Source organism: Propithecus coquereli, unplaced genomic scaffold, assembly GCF_000956105.1.
Source record: "Propithecus coquereli isolate 6110/MARCELLA unplaced genomic scaffold, Pcoq_1.0 Scaffold6, whole genome shotgun sequence".
Lineage (NCBI taxonomy): Eukaryota > Metazoa > Chordata > Mammalia > Primates > Indriidae > Propithecus > Propithecus coquereli.
In genome coordinates this window covers 7,309,839-7,317,394 of record NW_012151951.1, presented here as the reverse complement: position 1 = coordinate 7,317,394, position 7,556 = coordinate 7,309,839, and positions in this window count along the sequence as shown.

The window sequence follows — 7,556 nt, the reverse complement described above, 5'->3', positions numbered from 1 at the left end:
CACAAACGTGCATATAAAATTTCTATGTGTAGTCAGTACAAAATCAACCAGATTGTGCTGAAAGACAAAAAATGGATTTACTATTATATATTGTAAAGCTTAACATTCAACTGTTCTAGTCAAATATGTTTTAAGGTCTGTTAGGATTTAGGTTAACAGCTTCCAAAAAAAAAATAATCCTAAAAATAAATTTAGTGGAACATTTTAATTAGACAAGTGAGAAGATTTATAAAACCTCGACTTGCTCTCTTGGAAGCTCTCTTGGAAGTTTTTCATTTTCCAAATACTGAATAGCTATGCCAGAAAAAACGATTGAGCAATATCTTTGTTAAGTGGTCCTCGGCCAGATGGTAATGATATTAGTTACTGGGAGGCATTATTGCTATTATTAAGGCAAGGATAAAAGCTTTCCATGATATTTATTTCACGTGCAATTTTCAGAAGTGGGCCTCCTGTGTGAGCTCACACCTCAAATGAAGCCACCTTTTGAGTCTGTGCATCAGAACTATAGCACAGGTGAAACCACACGATAGTCTGGTTCTTGTGGTACTAAATCTTCCAAGAGAAGAGGGTCGCGACGATTGTTTATAGAGTATCTTTGTGTTCTCCCAATAAAGTTACAAGGCACCAACCATATTAGAGCTTAAATTAAGCTACAGGAAATTTTCCCCATGACCTCTCTATCAGGACTATACAATAATGTGGCTTGAGACCTAGAAGTGTCATCCTAGGTGGCAGGAAGTGTCTACAAGTAGAGTGACCTACAGCCCAACTGTAATTTCTCCCACTGGCCTCCCTGTATATGAGAAAAATGCCTGTGTTACTGTTTTGCATCAAGACAAACTTACACAAAAGGAAGGAAAAGACATCACATTCTGTTTGCTTTTATCTTTTTTTTTTTTTTTAACTCCCCTGAGGATGCTCACACTGTCAAAGACACGAAACCCAGTAGAATCCACAGCGGGGTTAGGGATGAAGCATCGCTTCTTGGGGCTCACTATTCTGTGAAGTGTATCACATCCCTCTCACATAATCATATGAACAATATCACAAATCAGGAAAGAGGAATGCCTATTTCAATTATGAAATGACATCGATATACTGCTTACCCTTTCATAACAGGCCAATAGAAACTGATAATGCTATTTATTATCTAAGATATATTTACAATTTTTAAATCCAAGATAGATTTTAAATTTTTTCCTTATTTTTCTAATGGGCCAATATGCCCACAAATATTTCATTAAAAGTCCAGCTTGCTCTGCTGGATACTATCTTTTTTAAAATTCAGATCATCAGATCAAACAATGTTTTGACAGATGTAATTTATTCTGTGTTTAAGTCATAAACATGGCCCAGGCAAGGCATGGTCAGAGATGGAAACACCTGGATTACCCCTTACTTTGGAAGCCTTGTTTTAATGACAGAAGCAACACCCAACTTGCTTCCTCGTGAAAGAACCAGATCAGCAAAACTCCCTATGAGCAACATGGGATGGCTGTTCACCATCAGATACTGCCAGGTGCTCACTTCCTAAATTATTTCGACCTATTGAAATCCCTAAATCATAAAGTTTGTGGAAAAAATACTAAGGATCAAAAGCAGAACAATAAAAAGGATTGAAGATTTTGAGAGAATGTTAAATTGGTGTGGCATGTATACCCCGAAAGGGAAGAAATTAAGAAACAGATCTGTAAATCCTCTTGAGCTAATCAGTGGTTGGTTTAGGAAGGAAGGGAGAAGGGAAGGGAGGAGGAAAAGGTATGTCCGTTTCTTATTTGAGTTTAAGGACTTTTGGATTCCTAGTACCCTTTCCTCCTTTTCATCTCTTTTGTCTTGTTGTTATATTTCTGACTGCATGCCTCAAGAGGAGACATTTCGAATGTACCTGTGAGACAGATCCCATTTGCTTTTTCTAATCCCATCCTTCCATCCAACACCCTCTCCACCATCTGAACCCTGTGCTCAAGGGGTTTGTATCTCTGCTCCTTTTCCTCCCCAGCCTGAATCAGCAAATCAATAAGCTTAGTTTTAGTTGGGGCAATATTTACTTTTCTTCTCCCTAACACTAGACTTAGTTTTCTTTGCTCGGATGAAAGATTCTCAACTCACTATTGAAAAGTTGTTAGATTTTGTAGGAACAACAATGAAATCTTCAAGAGCAGAAAGAGAAAATACTGATCACCACCTCCTCTTTTTAATAATTACATGCATAGGCAGCAGTTTTTGGGGTATGTTTCTGTTTTCTTAATCATAGTTTTTTGATAGTGTTCCAAAAAAGAATTACTGTAGCTTTCTAAGCTGAATGCCTTGCTTAAGCACTGGGAGAATCTGATTCAATAAATAAGAGCTACCACACGTGTTCCATTTCCAGTATTTTCGGTTACAGCTATTTATTAATATGCTGTGGAGTGATGTTTATGGCTGAGTTCACAGCAGTGTTCTTCCATAAAGCAATTATGATCACGTTTATTATTTAACATCCATTCTCTAGCTTGAACCAGAATAGCCACCCAATGTAAATTATTCAAAATGGATCATATCTCAGCTACCAAATAAAAGCGAGCTCCTGTCTTACTATGCTTTGTTAGAGGATTCCATTCGGCAGGGATGAGGCCTCCGAAATAAGGAGATGCGCCTAGAACCCTGTAGCCCCTTGCCTGCGGGGGAGGGGGGTGTGGGTACCTGTAGAGCCACACTACTCCATCATCTTAAATTTGTGACTCTGATGTCTTCTTTTAGAACAATAAAAGTGGCTTATTTTGAACAGTTTCAATGAATGTGCTAATGAAACTTAATTCTTGCTTGAAGAAATCCTGTAATAAATAAGAAGTACACTATTGGTGAGGAAAAATACATACAAAAATAATCATAGCTCTTGGTTCAAACCACAGTTTCCCAAATGAAATACTTTTCATCTAAATGGCCGTAAAGAAGAGCAAGTTCCTCAATGTTTCCAGCATTTCATTTCGTTGCTTCATTGAAGTTTCTAATCAGGGGCATGGCAATCAGTTGGGAACCAACTTATCAATAGGTCTTTAGCCTAGTAAATGAGACTATCTCTATAATGAGCTTTCAATCATCTGTGGGCCTCTGGGAAACAAGAGTATTTCCCCCCATAGAGAGGGGAGAGGCCGCTGTGCCCAGGCAGTGTGAGGCCCCATGGTCTTTTCCATCATTTTTTTGCTGAAGAGATTATACTGCCTTCTGAAAAGGAAAAATTAAGGGGATTGGTGGGTATGTATCTATCACAGGTCGATATTATTCCAAATTCTATTGCTATAGCAAAGGGCAGTCTTTACATTTCAGGGGAATTATGTCTGAGGGCTTAGACAGCAATAGCTCATTGAGGGATAATTAAAATAAATAAATTAATCGTTTATCCTTTTTCCTCTCAAAGAAAGCACAGGTTTCTCTTAATTTATTAATGATATTATTTCAATAGAGAATTTGAAGCTTAAATATATACATTTTACAAGATTTATTTTTAAAAATCAGATTCGTTTTTTGCTCTTTGGATCATTTTTTTGTCTTATTTATAAGGGGAAGTGGCTAACACTTTATAGTTTGACATTTAAAAAGTATTTAAATGTAATCTCAAATATAAATGTTTACTGGTAAATAAAAATATTTTAAAGACAACTAAAATTAAAGAAATATATAAATGAAGGAAAGTCATCAAAGGGTAACATTAATGCTCCATCATCCATTACACAGGCCTCAAAATCTTCTATAGGGGAAAGGGAATGGGCCTGTTATTATTATAGATTTACTACATACATATAATTCAAAAAATTTTAAACAACCAGGTAAGAGGATATTCTCAGTATTGTGAATACATTAATTTATGCTGAGTTAAAGACCTGCAGTAGTTGAAGAAAAGAGACTTGAAATGAATTGGGAGATAAACAAAAAATGATAATCGAAAGGTAGTTTACTTAATCCTTCTTGGAACCAAACAAATACAAAATGAGATCGGCTGTACAGTATAGAAGAAAAAAGAGCGGGGATTATGAAGGGAGAAAAAGTGAGCATGAGTCAAAAACTTAATTTCACTGCAAGCGACATGTCATCCCTGTCCACAAGGAACTTATAATCTAATAAGGAAAATGACAATAAAAACAAAAGGTTGAAAAACAGTGTGATAATTCCACAAAAGAAAAACCCCTGGGGTGTTAAGGAGGCGAAGGAAAGTGCTTTCCTCTGAGATTGGACAGGAAAGCCAACTCTTGATTATCCCACAAGGACAGCAAGGATAGCCTAGAAAATCAGCGTGCCTTGTTCACTTCTGAACGAAAGGGAAAATTCCAATAGGTGAATGAATGAAATTCAAAGCAACGCCTGTTGAGTGCCCGTGGCTTTCATCCGTCTTGCTCATGCTCTGCAGGAGGAGCTTAACAAAAGTGAAGTGGCCAAAGAGTTGGCCCTGAGAAGCTGAGGGTAAGCCCAGGGGCAGGAGAGCTGGGATGCAGGTGATCGAGTTCCCAAAGGATCTCACACGGCAGCTTGAGGGCAACAGGCAAGCTTTAGAGAGGTCATCTACAGAAAATTGCCTAGAAAAAGATTCAGGTTAACATATTTTAACAAGAGCGTGGAAACAGTTTCTGTTTGTTTTAATGCAGGGAACAAAATGATTTAAAATATATGTGCGTGTATAGATATACATGTATTTGTGTGTGTGTATATATATCTGTGTGTTTTTTATATATGTACATACATATACACATACAAACATACATACATATGTGCATATGTGTCCTGAAAAAGAGAAAACTATGGCTAAGAGAGAGAGGTATTTGGATGCACGAGCCATAACCTTCCCCTTTTCAGGACTTAACTTCTACATCTCATAGGCAAAGTCAATGCCTCGAGCAATGCTAATAAAATCCTGGAACAGCTACATGTCCCTGTGCCTTCTGCCCTTCAGCAGCAGTGGGAATTGGTTGGTGCTGAATGGAAAGTCTGACTAAGCAGTCTGGAAGTCACACTTTGAGTCTAGTCCCAATTTGCCACTAGGAGCTGTGTGACTTGGGACAAGCTACTTTGCTTCCTTGCATCTCTGCTTTCTTGTTTGTAAGGACTAGATTTCTGGCTTTGAGAGAAGGCTAGACATGTGTTGGAAGGGGAAAAGATTTTTCATCTGACTCTCCCTTCTCTTTGAAGTCCACTTTAAACAAGGGTGAAAATGTTAGTACGATGCTTCTGGCCTGTTTTACGCTGTGCTTGCAAAGGTGACCAAGAACTGCCCTGAACTTGATCTTTGCAACTCATCTTCTACTCACCCTAAACAGGCTCCATATCCAACATTAGCGCTTGTGGCCCTGGTCATACTTTCTTTGCTTTGTCCACAGCATCTTCTCCACCTCCTGTACCCTCTTTCCTTACTTTAAAATACTAAAATCTTAGTACACACATTCAAATATCTGTGTGCCTTTGGGTAAGTTACTTCACTCTGCTAAGCTTCCTTGTCCTCCTTGGTAAAATGGGACTATTAAGTCCTACTTTATTACAATTGCTATAAAGAGAAAATAAAAGTAGTATAAATACTAGCATTATTAGCAGTAAATGCTTATTAAATGGATCAGTGGACCAAGATGTTAATCAAGTGTGAATGATTTAACCCAATTTACAGTTATTTTTGCTCACTGTAAGCCTTTATTTACCTAATCACAATAGTAAAATACTTTTTTCCCTTGATTGCTTCAAAGCCAGGACATAGGGACAAGTCTGCTGTACTGCTCAGTTTCTCCCACAGAGGTTTGAGCTTGGCAGGTATTTTCCTTTCCTCTTTTCTGCCTAAGGAAGGAAAATACGCAGTGAGGTCCATGGCCAAGAAACAAATTGTGAGGCTGGAACAGTTGGAAGTAATTATTTATATGGGACAACTTAAAACATTCCCTTCATTAGACATTTTCAAAATTAATAATGTTCTGATGGCTTAAAAAATATAACCTCAATAACTAAATCCTAGCAAGGGAAAAGATCTTCAGTATAAATCTTAGGTCTTCTGTATTATATACATCAATTGAATGAAAGTGAATATATTATAAAAACTAAACTCTAAGATTTAGTTCTATTTGGGACTCAAAAAGAGCCCTTTCTTTTTCTGATCACATGTAGGCACATTTTCTTATTCATTTATCCCGTGTTTTCTTTTCATGAAGACCAAAGCTAAAGTCAGATTGGATGACTATGGGGTACGTATCCACCACCTCGTATCTATTCTCAATTTTAAATATACCCTTTAGCTGGGTGTACTAATCCAGTGGCATTTATTTTTTATATCTCATGTAATTTTTAATATGCAGTGAATATTGTCTCCATTCCTTTATGCTCTGAATAGTTATACTATTTATATATATATATATATATCTCATGATAGCAATTGGGTATCATGTATCTTAAATGTAGATCAAAATCCATTCTTTCTCACAACCTGGTTTCTTAAGATTCTTAAGGGCTGTGCATGGAGCATTTCATTCCAGAGCATCTTGGAAGTTGACAGATTAATCACTCTGTGGGTTTTTAAATAATGTTGAGTTCTTCTCAGAGAAAGTCAATTCCTCACTCTTCATAATATATTTACTGAACTCAAGAATTAACACCTGATTTATTCAGGCTATGTTTACATAACCTTCTCTTTGATTTGAATGAAAAGATTGCCAAATTGTCCAACATCTGTGGGAATAGACTACAGGGAATAAACAGCAATCTAAATCTGATATTGTTTATAATATGATTATTATTTCTTACCATCTTATCCTTCCAGATTCCATAAATATTAACACATAATGAATGCACATACATTACACCATAATTAAAAAGCATTAAAAACAAAAACTAAAGCTAAAAGCAATAATCAACTAAGGAGAGGCAATTATCAAGTTTCCATTTATTTACTTCAAAACCAATGGTCAATGAAAATCCTTGAATTTCTTTCTTGATGTGTAATCTGTCATCCTAGCTTCAGTTTCACATATATAATCAATGCCAAATGATATTTATACAGTATATGTGCCAAGTTAAAAGAGAAAAATTTGTTATCAGAACACATAACTAATAGGGCTGTGTTGGTTCTGTTATCCTTGGTCCTAGTCTGTGCAAAATTACATGGTAGATTTTCACTGTACCAGTTCTAAATCATCATACACAAATTAATTTTAAAACATTATCTCTACTAAAGATGGTGTTGTACCTATGCAATGCAACAACATAAGCTACTATTTCTTCTAAAATGGCTGGTTTTGAGGCTGCTCAGATGAGACATTTGAAGAAGAAATGTAGTAGCACAGGGCTTGGCACAAACCTCACCACCACCATCACTTCCTTTGACAAAGGGAGCTCCTGACTTCTAAGCTGCTTCTAACTCTAAAGCTTTCTGTTAAAATAGCTCTACCGCTAAAAGATACCACATTTATATTCAGGAGGCATTCATAAAGACCAATTTTTCATGAATGTATAAACAGATCAGTTAATTACCATGACAACCAAGAACATATCAGGTCAAATACTCAGCTGGCAAATGTTCTTGTGATTTTTCAAATACTATTTTTTTT